The sequence below is a fragment of the Manis pentadactyla genome, chromosome 2, assembly GCF_030020395.1.
Source record: "Manis pentadactyla isolate mManPen7 chromosome 2, mManPen7.hap1, whole genome shotgun sequence".
Lineage (NCBI taxonomy): Eukaryota > Metazoa > Chordata > Mammalia > Pholidota > Manidae > Manis > Manis pentadactyla.
This window is the reverse complement of record NC_080020.1, coordinates 15,986,593-15,998,682: the sequence shown is the minus strand read 5'-3', so window position 1 is coordinate 15,998,682 and position 12,090 is coordinate 15,986,593. Positions and strand designations below refer to the sequence as shown.

Below are 12,090 nucleotides of genomic sequence, written 5' to 3'. Positions count from 1 at the left end.
CCCTCCAGTATTCTCGCCTTGCAAGCCACACTCTTGAAATCTTCCGCAATGGTCCCTGGGCGAAAAAGCTTGAGCACTATAAGCACATGCCACTATAGCAAGAGTGAGCAACAGCAACTAACAGATGTAAGAAACGAGATGAAGCAAGATTTTGATACAGGTAACCAAAAGTATAATAATCCTCAAGCCAGACTAGGTTACAAATAACAACGGTTATAATCCTCCTCAATCCAATGGAAGTTCCCAATGAGTAAAGTCTTTGGGGTCAAAAGGACACACGTTTCGCACCCATCCGCGTAGGCAAATTTTGCTCTTCATGTAGGATGCATGCATGAGAGTGACACTGCGGTCGGAATGGAGGAGGCAGACAGTCCCATCAAGGTCTGGTGCACCGCTATTTTACTTGTTTCCCCTTGGCGGTCACTGAAGGGCCTGTATACAGTGCTACCGGAGGTGCATGAACAGGCCATAATGGTAAAACAGAGCTCTCCGTAAGATGCTCTCAGCTCCCGGCCGCTCACGGTAAGTTATGTGGACTCTTTCGGCCGCCCAGGTATTGGGACAGGAATAGACATGAGGCCAGGTTGCAGGCCATGTCAACAAGGTGCCGGTAGCAGAGCCAGAGATTGTGCCGTGTGTCAAAATTTCCATTGCCACGTCCAATTAATGAAATCTCCCGGGACCCATGAAGTTGGCGCTGGCAGCAAGATTTTATTCTGTTGGCGCAACATCCGTTCAGTGACTCTTCCATGCTCTGTACTTGCAGTTGAAGAGCGTAGGCATCCGTACGTGTCAACATGTTCAGGGTTGTACACGGAGCTCAGAGTTCCCATTGTGAGATCATCTGTTGAAGACGTAGCCTAGCAACAGGCACGTGACATCACAAAGGGGTTGATGTGCAAAGAAGATTTTCGCCATAGGAACCCATTCACCCCATACTATCCCCTCCAGTATGCTCGCCTCATAAAACACCCTATTTAAACCTTCCCCAATGGTCCCAGCGCAAAAAAACTGCAGCACCGCAAACACATGCCAAAACAGCAAGGGGAGATAATAGAAACTTCACGAGAATGAGAAGTCAGATACAGCGAGATCTCGATACAATTAACGAAAATTATAACAATCGTCCAGCCACATTAGGTTTGTAATACCAAAAGTTACAATAATCCTCGAGCCTGAGGAAGTTCCCAATGCATAAAGCCTTTAGGGGCGATAAAACACATGTCTGAAAGCCACCAACAGAGGTAAATTCTTGTCCTTCAGGTAGGATGCGTGCACGAGAGTGGATCAGTATAGGACTGTAGCAGGCACGTGGTCCCTTCTAGGTCTAGTATACCATAACTGTACCTTTTTCCCCATGTGGTTAACTGTAGGGTCTACATGTAGTGCTACTGGAGGTGCATACACAGGCCATAATACTAAAACCAAACTCCCCGGTAAGATGCTCCTACCTTCTGGACGTGCAGGATATAAAACTGTGATCTTTGGTGGCCAAACGGCTGTTATGCCAGGATACACAAGAGTCCAGCTTCCAGGCCAAGTTCTCCAGGTGCCAGGAGAGCCAGACATCACGGGTCCATGGGCCAAAAGGTGTATGACCACATCCACTCAATGGAGTCTCCGTGCATCCGGGCTGCTGGTGGTGAAAGAAAGACGTTATTCTGCTTGCCAAACCTCGGCTTCAATTTTTCTTCCTTGCTTTGTACTTGCAGTTGTATAGGGGACGCATCCATAGGTGTGAACATGTACACTGAGCTCAGGACTTCCTTTCTGAGTGCCTGTGCTGAAGCTGCAGCCTAGCGACAGGCCAGATACATCACAGAGCGGTTGAAGTTCAGTGAGGATCCTGGCCATGGAACCCCATCTTCCATACCCTCCCCCCCTTCCAATATTCTGGACATACAATCCATACTCTCTAAATCTTCCACAGTGGTCTCTGGGTGGGAAAGCTGTAGCAGTGTAACACATGCACAAGAGCAAGACAAGATAACAGCAACTTAGAGATCATGAGAATTGAGATAGGGCAAGATTTTGATACACGTCACAAGATTTATAATACTACTCAAGCCAGATGAGTTTACTAATAACAAAGGTTACAATAATCCTCAATCCATGGAAGTTCCCAATGCATAAAGACTTTAGGGGCGATAAGACACATGCTTTAAAGCCACCAACACAGGCCAATCCTGTCCTTCAGGTAGGGTGCTTGCATGAGAGTGCAGCTGTGAAAGGACTATAGCAGCCAGGCGGTTCCTCCAACGTGTAGTGTACCCTACTTGTAATTCTTTCCACGTTAGCTTCACCGAAGGCTTTATATATAGTGCCACTGGAGGTGCATGCAAAGGCCATAGTGATAAAACAGAACACCCCGGTGAGATGCTCCTACATTCTGGCAGTTCAGGATAAATTACTGTGAACTTTGGTGGCCACCCAGCTATTAGGACAGGAATACACATGAGGCCATGTCACCACGGTGGCAGTTGAGCCAGCCATCTGGTCCACGTGTCGAAAGTTCCTTTGCCACGTCCGATCAGTGGACTCTCCTGGGTTCTGTGAAGTAGGCGCTGGCAGCAAGATGACATTCTGATGCCAAACCTCTGCTTCAGTGATTCTTCCTTCGTTTCTCCTTGCAGTTGTATAGGGGAGGCATCCGTAGGAGCTACCGTGTACTCTGAGGTCAGGTTTCCTTGGTGAGTTTCACTGTTGAAGATGCAGCCTAGCAACAGGCCAGTTTCATCACAAAGTGGTTGATGTTCAAAGGCTTTTCGCCATAGGAACCCATTTTCCCCATACAAACCCCCTCCAGTATTCTCGCCTTGCAAGCCACACTCTTGAAATCTTCCGCAATGGTCCCTGGGCGAAAAAGCTTGAGCACTATAAGCACATGCCACTATAGCAAGAGTGAGCAACAGCAACTAACAGATGTAAGAAACGAGATGAAGCAAGATTTTGATACAGGTAACCAAAAGTATAATAATCCTCAAGCCAGACTAGGTTACAAATAACAACGGTTATAATCCTCCTCAATCCAATGGAAGTTCCCAATGAGTAAAGTCTTTGGGGTCAAAAGGACACACGTTTCGCACCCATCCGCGTAGGCAAATTTTGCTCTTCATGTAGGATGCATGCATGAGAGTGACACTGCGGTCGGAATGGAGGAGGCAGACAGTCCCATCAAGGTCTGGTGCACCGCTATTTTACTTGTTTCCCCTTGGCGGTCACTGAAGGGCCTGTATACAGTGCTACCGGAGGTGCATGAACAGGCCATAATGGTAAAACAGAGCTCTCCGTAAGATGCTCTCAGCTCCCGGCCGCTCACGGTAAGTTATGTGGACTCTTTCGGCCGCCCAGGTATTGGGACAGGAATAGACATGAGGCCAGGTTGCAGGCCATGTCAACAAGGTGCCGGTAGCAGAGCCAGAGATTGTGCCGTGTGTCAAAATTTCCATTGCCACGTCCAATTAATGAAATCTCCCGGGACCCATGAAGTTGGCGCTGGCAGCAAGATTTTATTCTGTTGGCGCAACATCCGTTCAGTGACTCTTCCATGCTCTGTACTTGCAGTTGAAGAGCGTAGGCATCCGTACGTGTCAACATGTTCAGGGTTGTACACGGAGCTCAGAGTTCCCATTGTGAGATCATCTGTTGAAGACGTAGCCTAGCAACAGGCACGTGACATCACAAAGGGGTTGATGTGCAAAGAAGATTTTCGCCATAGGAACCCATTCACCCCATACTATCCCCTCCAGTATGCTCGCCTCATAAAACACCCTATTTAAACCTTCCCCAATGGTCCCAGCGCAAAAAAACTGCAGCACCGCAAACACATGCCAAAACAGCAAGGGGAGATAATAGAAACTTCACGAGAATGAGAAGTCAGATACAGCGAGATCTCGATACAATTAACGAAAATTATAACAATCGTCCAGCCACATTAGGTTTGTAATACCAAAAGTTACAATAATCCTCGAGCCTGAGGAAGTTCCCAATGCATAAAGCCTTTAGGGGCGATAAAACACATGTCTGAAAGCCACCAACAGAGGTAAATTCTTGTCCTTCAGGTAGGATGCGTGCACGAGAGTGGATCAGTATAGGACTGTAGCAGGCACGTGGTCCCTTCTAGGTCTAGTATACCATAACTGTACCTTTTTCCCCATGTGGTTTACTGTAGGGTCTACATGTAGTGCTACTGGAGGTGCATACACAGGCCATAGTACTAAAACCAAACTCCCCGGTAAGATGCTCCTACCTTCTGGACGTGCAGGATATAAAACTGTGATCTTTGGTGGCCAAACGGCTGTTATGCCAGGATACACAAGAGTCCAGCTTCCAGGCCAAGTTCTCCAGGTGCCAGGAGAGCCAGACATCACGGGTCCATGGGCCAAAAGGTGTATGACCACATCCACTCAATGGAGTCTCCGTGCTTCCGGGCTGCTGGTGGTGAAAGAAAGACGTTATTCTGCTTGCCAAACCTCGGCTTCAATTTTTCTTCCTTGCTTTGTACTTGCAGTTGTATAGGGGACGCATCCATAGGTGTGAACATGTACACTGAGCTCAGGACTTCCTTTCTGAGTGCCTGTGCTGAAGCTGCAGCCTAGCGACAGGCCAGATACATCACAGAGCGGTTGAAGTTCAGTGAGGATCCTGGCCATGGAACCCCATCTTCCATACCCTCCCCCCCTTCCAATATTCTGGACATACAATCCATACTCTCTAAATCTTCCACAGTGGTCTCTGGGTGGGAAAGCTGTAGCAGTGTAACACATGCACAAGAGCAAGACAAGATAACAGCAACTTAGAGATCATGAGAATTGAGATAGGGCAAGATTTTGATACACGTCACAAGATTTATAATACTACTCAAGCCAGATGAGTTTACTAATAACAAAGGTTACAATAATCCTCAATCCATGGAAGTTCCCAATGCATAAAGACTTTAGGGGCGATAAGACACATGCTTTAAAGCCACCAACACAGGCCAATCCTGTCCTTCAGGTAGGGTGCTTGCATGAGAGTGCAGCTGTGAAAGGACTATAGCAGCCAGGCGGTTCCTCCAACGTGTAGTGTACCCTACTTGTAATTCTTTCCACGTTAGCTTCACCGAAGGCTTTATATATAGTGCCACTGGAGGTGCATGCAAAGGCCATAGTGATAAAACAGAACACCCCGGTGAGATGCTCCTACATTCTGGCAGTTCAGGATAAATTACTGTGAACTTTGGTGGCCACCCAGCTATTAGGACAGGAATACACATGAGGCCATGTCACCACGGTGGCAGTTGAGCCAGCCATCTGGTCCACGTGTCGAAAGTTCCTTTGCCACGTCCGATCAGTGGACTCTCCTGGGTTCTGTGAAGTAGGCGCTGGCAGCAAGATGACATTCTGATGCCAAACCTCTGCTTCAGTGATTCTTCCTTCGTTTCTCCTTGCAGTTGTATAGGGGAGGCATCCATAGGAGCTACCGTGTACTCTGAGGTCAGGTTTCCTTGGTGAGTTTCACTGTTGAAGATGCAGCCTAGCAACAGGCCAGTTTCATCACAAAGTGGTTGATGTTCAAAGGCTTTTCGCCATAGGAACCCATTTTCCCCATACAAACCCCCTCCAGTATTCTCGCCTTGCAAGCCACACTCTTGAAATCTTCCGCAATGGTCCCTGGGCGAAAAAGCTTGAGCACTATAAGCACATGCCACTATAGCAAGAGTGAGCAACAGCAACTAACAGATGTAAGAAACGAGATGAAGCAAGATTTTGATACAGGTAACCAAAAGTATAATAATCCTCAAGCCAGACTAGGTTACAAATAACAACGGTTATAATCCTCCTCAATCCAATGGAAGTTCCCAATGAGTAAAGTCTTTGGGGTCAAAAGGACACACGTTTCGCACCCATCCGCGTAGGCAAATTTTGCTCTTCATGTAGGATGCATGCATGAGAGTGACACTGCGGTCGGAATGGAGGAGGCAGACAGTCCCATCAAGGTCTGGTGCACCACTATTTTACTTGTTTCCCCTTGGCGGTCACTGAAGGGCCTGTATACAGTGCTACCGGAGGTGCATGAACAGGCCATAATGGTAAAACAGAGCTCTCCGTAAGATGCTCTCAGCTCCCGGCCGCTCACGGTAAGTTATGTGGACTCTTTCGGCCGCCCAGGTATTGGGACAGGAATAGACATGAGGCCAGGTTGCAGGCCATGTCAACAAGGTGCCGGTAGCAGAGCCAGAGATTGTGCCGTGTGTCAAAATTTCCATTGCCACGTCCAATTAATGAAATCTCCCGGGACCCATGAAGTTGGCGCTGGCAGCAAGATTTTATTCTGTTGGCGCAACATCCGTTCAGTGACTCTTCCATGCTCTGTACTTGCAGTTGAAGAGCGTAGGCATCCGTACGTGTCAACATGTTCAGGGTTGTACACGGAGCTCAGAGTTCCCATTGTGAGATACTCTGTTGAAGACGTAGCCTAGCAACAGGCACGTGACATCACAAAGGGGTTGATGTTCAAAGAAGATTTTCGCCATAGGAACCCATTCACCCCATACTATCCCCTCCAGTATGCTCGCCTCATAAAACACCCTATTTAAACCTTCCCCAATGGTCCCAGCGCAAAAAAACTGCAGCACCGCAAACACATGCCAAAACAGCAAGGGGAGATAATAGAAACTTCACGAGAATGAGAAGTCAGATACAGCGAGATCTCGATACAATTAACGAAAATTATAACAATCGTCCAGCCACATTAGGTTTGTAATACCAAAAGTTACAATAATCCTCGAGCCTGAGGAAGTTCCCAATGCATAAAGCCTTTAGGGGCGATAAAACACATGTCTGAAAGCCACCAACAGAGGTAAATTCTTGTCCTTCAGGTAGGATGCGTGCTCGAGAGTGGATCAGTATAGGACTGTAGCAGGCACGTGGTCCCTTCTAGGTCTAGTATACCATAACTGTACCTTTTTCCCCATGTGGTTTACTGTAGGGTCTACATGTAGTGCTACTGGAGGTGCATACACAGGCCATAGTACTAAAACCAAACTCCCCGGTAAGATGCTCCTACCTTCTGGACGTGCAGGATATAAAACTGTGATCTTTGGTGGCCAAACGGCTGTTATGCCAGGATACACAAGAGTCCAGCTTCCAGGCCAAGTTCTCCAGGTGCCAGGAGAGCCAGACATCACGGGTCCATGGGCCAAAAGGTGTATGACCACATCCACTCAATGGAGTCTCCGTGCTTCCGGGCTGCTGGTGGTGAAAGAAAGACGTTATTCTGCTTGCCAAACCTCGGCTTCAATTTTTCTTCCTTGCTCTGTACTTGCAGTTGTATAGGGGACGCATCCATAGGTGTGAACATGTACACTGAGCTCAGGACTTCCTTTCTGAGTGCCTGTGCTGAAGCTGCAGCCTAGCGACAGGCCAGATACATCACAGAGCGGTTGAAGTTCAGTGAGGATCCTGGCCATGGAACCCCATCTTCCATACCCTCCCCCCCTTCCAATATTCTGGACATACAATCCATACTCTCTAAATCTTCCACAGTGGTCTCTGGGTGGGAAAGCTGTAGCAGTGTAACACATGCACAAGAGCAAGACAAGATAACAGCAACTTAGAGATCATGAGAATTGAGATAGGGCAAGATTTTGATACACGTCACAAGATTTATAATACTACTCAAGCCAGATGAGTTTACTAATAACAAAGGTTACAATAATCCTCAATCCATGGAAGTTCCCAATGCATAAAGACTTTAGGGGCGATAAGACACATGCTTTAAAGCCACCAACACAGGCCAATCCTGTCCTTCAGGTAGGGTGCTTGCATGAGAGTGCAGCTGTGAAAGGACTATAGCAGCCAGGCGGTTCCTCCAACGTGTAGTGTACCCTACTTGTAATTCTTTCCACGTTAGCTTCACCGAAGGCTTTATATATAGTGCCACTGGAGGTGCATGCAAAGGCCATAGTGATAAAACAGAACACCCCGGTGAGATGCTCCTACATTCTGGCAGTTCAGGATAAATTACTGTGAACTTTGGTGGCCACCCAGCTATTAGGACAGGAATACACATGAGGCCATGTCACCACGGTGGCAGTTGAGCCAGCCATCTGGTCCACGTGTCGAAAGTTCCTTTGCCACGTCCGATCAGTGGACTCTCCTGGGTTCTGTGAAGTAGGCGCTGGCAGCAAGATGACATTCTGATGCCAAACCTCTGCTTCAGTGATTCTTCCTTCGTTTCTCCTTGCAGTTGTATAGGGGAGGCATCCGTAGGAGCTAACGTGTACTCTGAGGTCAGGTTTCCTTGGTGAGTTTCACTGTTGAAGATGCAGCCTAGCAACAGGCCAGTTTCTTCACAAAGTGGTTGATGTTCAAAGGCTTTTCGCCATAGGAACCCATTTTCCCCATACAAACCCCCTCCAGTATTCTCGCCTTGCAAGCCACACTCTTGAAATCTTCCGCAATGGTCCCTGGGCGAAAAAGCTTGAGCACTATAAGCACATGCCACTATAGCAAGAGTGAGCAACAGCAACTAACAGATGTAAGAAACGAGATGAAGCAAGATTTTGATACAGGTAACCAAAAGTATAATAATCCTCAAGCCAGACTAGGTTACAAATAACAACGGTTATAATCCTCCTCAATCCAATGGAAGTTCCCAATGAGTAAAGTCTTTGGGGTCAAAAGGACACACGTTTCGCACCCATCCGCGTAGGCAAATTTTGCTCTTCATGTAGGATGCATGCATGAGAGTGACACTGCGGTCGGAATGGAGGAGGCAGACAGTCCCATCAAGGTCTGGTGCACCGCTATTTTACTTGTTTCCCCTTGGCGGTCACTGAAGGGCCTGTATACAGTGCTACCGGAGGTGCATGAACAGGCCATAATGGTAAAACAGAGCTCTCCGTAAGATGCTCTCAGCTCCCGGCCGCTCACGGTAAGTTATGTGGACTCTTTCGGCCGCCCAGGTATTGGGACAGGAATAGACATGAGGCCAGGTTGCAGGCCATGTCAACAAGGTGCCGGTAGCAGAGCCAGAGATTGTGCCGTGTGTCAAAATTTCCATTGCCACGTCCAATTAATGAAATCTCCCGGGACCCATGAAGTTGGCGCTGGCAGCAAGATTTTATTCTGTTGGCGCAACATCCGTTCAGTGACTCTTCCATGCTCTGTACTTGCAGTTGAAGAGCGTAGGCATCCGTACGTGTCAACATGTTCAGGGTTGTACACGGAGCTCAGAGTTCCCATTGTGAGATCATCTGTTGAAGACGTAGCCTAGCAACAGGCACGTGACATCACAAAGGGGTTGATGTGCAAAGAAGATTTTCGCCATAGGAACCCATTCACCCCATACTATCCCCTCCAGTATGCTCGCCTCATAAAACACCCTATTTAAACCTTCCCCAATGGTCCCAGCGCAAAAAAACTGCAGCACCGCAAACACATGCCAAAACAGCAAGGGGAGATAATAGAAACTTCACGAGAATGAGAAGTCAGATACAGCGAGATCTCGATACAATTAACGAAAATTATAACAATCGTCCAGCCACATTAGGTTTGTAATACCAAAAGTTACAATAATCCTCGAGCCTGAGGAAGTTCCCAATGCATAAAGCCTTTAGGGGCGATAAAACACATGTCTGAAAGCCACCAACAGAGGTAAATTCTTGTCCTTCAGGTAGGATGCGTGCACGAGAGTGGATCAGTATAGGACTGTAGCAGGCACGTGGTCCCTTCTAGGTCTAGTATACCATAACTGTACCTTTTTCCCCATGTGGTTAACTGTAGGGTCTACATGTAGTGCTACTGGAGGTGCATACACAGGCCATAATACTAAAACCAAACTCCCCGGTAAGATGCTCCTACCTTCTGGACGTGCAGGATATAAAACTGTGATCTTTGGTGGCCAAACGGCTGTTATGCCAGGATACACAAGAGTCCAGCTTCCAGGCCAAGTTCTCCAGGTGCCAGGAGAGCCAGACATCACGGGTCCATGGGCCAAAAGGTGTATGACCACATCCACTCAATGGAGTCTCCGTGCATCCGGGCTGCTGGTGGTGAAAGAAAGACGTTATTCTGCTTGCCAAACCTCGGCTTCAATTTTTCTTCCTTGCTTTGTACTTGCAGTTGTATAGGGGACGCATCCATAGGTGTGAACATGTACACTGAGCTCAGGACTTCCTTTCTGAGTGCCTGTGCTGAAGCTGCAGCCTAGCGACAGGCCAGATACATCACAGAGCGGTTGAAGTTCAGTGAGGATCCTGGCCATGGAACCCCATCTTCCATACCCTCCCCCCCTTCCAATATTCTGGACATACAATCCATACTCTCTAAATCTTCCACAGTGGTCTCTGGGTGGGAAAGCTGTAGCAGTGTAACACATGCACAAGAGCAAGACAAGATAACAGCAACTTAGAGATCATGAGAATTGAGATAGGGCAAGATTTTGATACACGTCACAAGATTTATAATACTACTCAAGCCAGATGAGTTTACTAATAACAAAGGTTACAATAATCCTCAATCCATGGAAGTTCCCAATGCATAAAGACTTTAGGGGCGATAAGACACATGCTTTAAAGCCACCAACACAGGCCAATCCTGTCCTTCAGGTAGGGTGCTTGCATGAGAGTGCAGCTGTGAAAGGACTATAGCAGCCAGGCGGTTCCTCCAACGTGTAGTGTACCCTACTTGTAATTCTTTCCACGTTAGCTTCACCGAAGGCTTTATATATAGTGCCACTGGAGGTGCATGCAAAGGCCATAGTGATAAAACAGAACACCCCGGTGAGATGCTCCTACATTCTGGCAGTTCAGGATAAATTACTGTGAACTTTGGTGGCCACCCAGCTATTAGGACAGGAATACACATGAGGCCATGTCACCACGGTGGCAGTTGAGCCAGCCATCTGGTCCACGTGTCGAAAGTTCCTTTGCGACGTCCGATCAGTGGACTCTCCTGGGTTCTGTGAAGTAGGCGCTGGCAGCAAGATGACATTCTGATGCCAAACCTCTGCTTCAGTGATTCTTCCTTCGTTTCTCCTTGCAGTTGTATAGGGGAGGCATCCGTAGGAGCTACCGTGTACTCTGAGGTCAGGTTTCCTTGGTGAGTTTCACTGTTGAAGATGCAGCCTAGCAACAGGCCAGTTTCATCACAAAGTGGTTGATGTTCAAAGGCTTTTCGCCATAGGAACCCATTTTCCCCATACAAACCCCCTCCAGTATTCTCGCCTTGCAAGCCACACTCTTGAAATCTTCCGCAATGGTCCCTGGGCGAAAAAGCTTGAGCACTATAAGCACATGCCACTATAGCAAGAGTGAGCAACAGCAACTAACAGATGTAAGAAACGAGATGAAGCAAGATTTTGATACAGGTAACCAAAAGTATAATAATCCTCAAGCCAGACTAGGTTACAAATAACAACGGTTATAATCCTCCTCAATCCAATGGAAGTTCCCAATGAGTAAAGTCTTTGGGGTCAAAAGGACACACGTTTCGCACCCATCCGCGTAGGCAAATTTTGCTCTTCATGTAGGATGCATGCATGAGAGTGACACTGCGGTCGGAATGGAGGAGGCAGACAGTCCCATCAAGGTCTGGTGCACCACTATTTTACTTGTTTCCCCTTGGCGGTCACTGAAGGGCCTGTATACAGTGCTACCGGAGGTGCATGAACAGGCCATAATGGTAAAACAGAGCTCTCCGTAAGATGCTCTCAGCTCCCGGCCGCTCACGGTAAGTTATGTGGACTCTTTCGGCCGCCCAGGTATTGGGACAGGAATAGACATGAGGCCAGGTTGCAGGCCATGTCAACAAGGTGCCGGTAGCAGAGCCAGAGATTGTGCCGTGTGTCAAAATTTCCATTGCCACGTCCAATTAATGAAATCTCCCGGGACCCATGAAGTTGGCGCTGGCAGCAAGATTTTATTCTGTTGGCGCAACATCCGTTCAGTGACTCTTCCATGCTCTGTACTTGCAGTTGAAGAGCGTAGGCATCCGTACGTGTCAACATGTTCAGGGTTGTACACGGAGCTCAGAGTTCCCATTGTGAGATACTCTGTTGAAGACGTAGCCTAGCAACAGGCACGTGACATCACAAAGGGGTTGATGT

The 12,090-nt window shown here is 47.8% G+C and overlaps 1 protein-coding gene across 1 annotated transcript in view; it reads right to left on the bottom strand.

Moving 5' to 3' along the window:
• Positions 1-12,090, bottom strand: part of ZDHHC20 (zinc finger DHHC-type palmitoyltransferase 20) — a 491,166-nt gene that overhangs the window by 172,211 nt on the left and 306,865 nt on the right. The gene's annotated exons all lie outside the window — the stretch shown is intronic.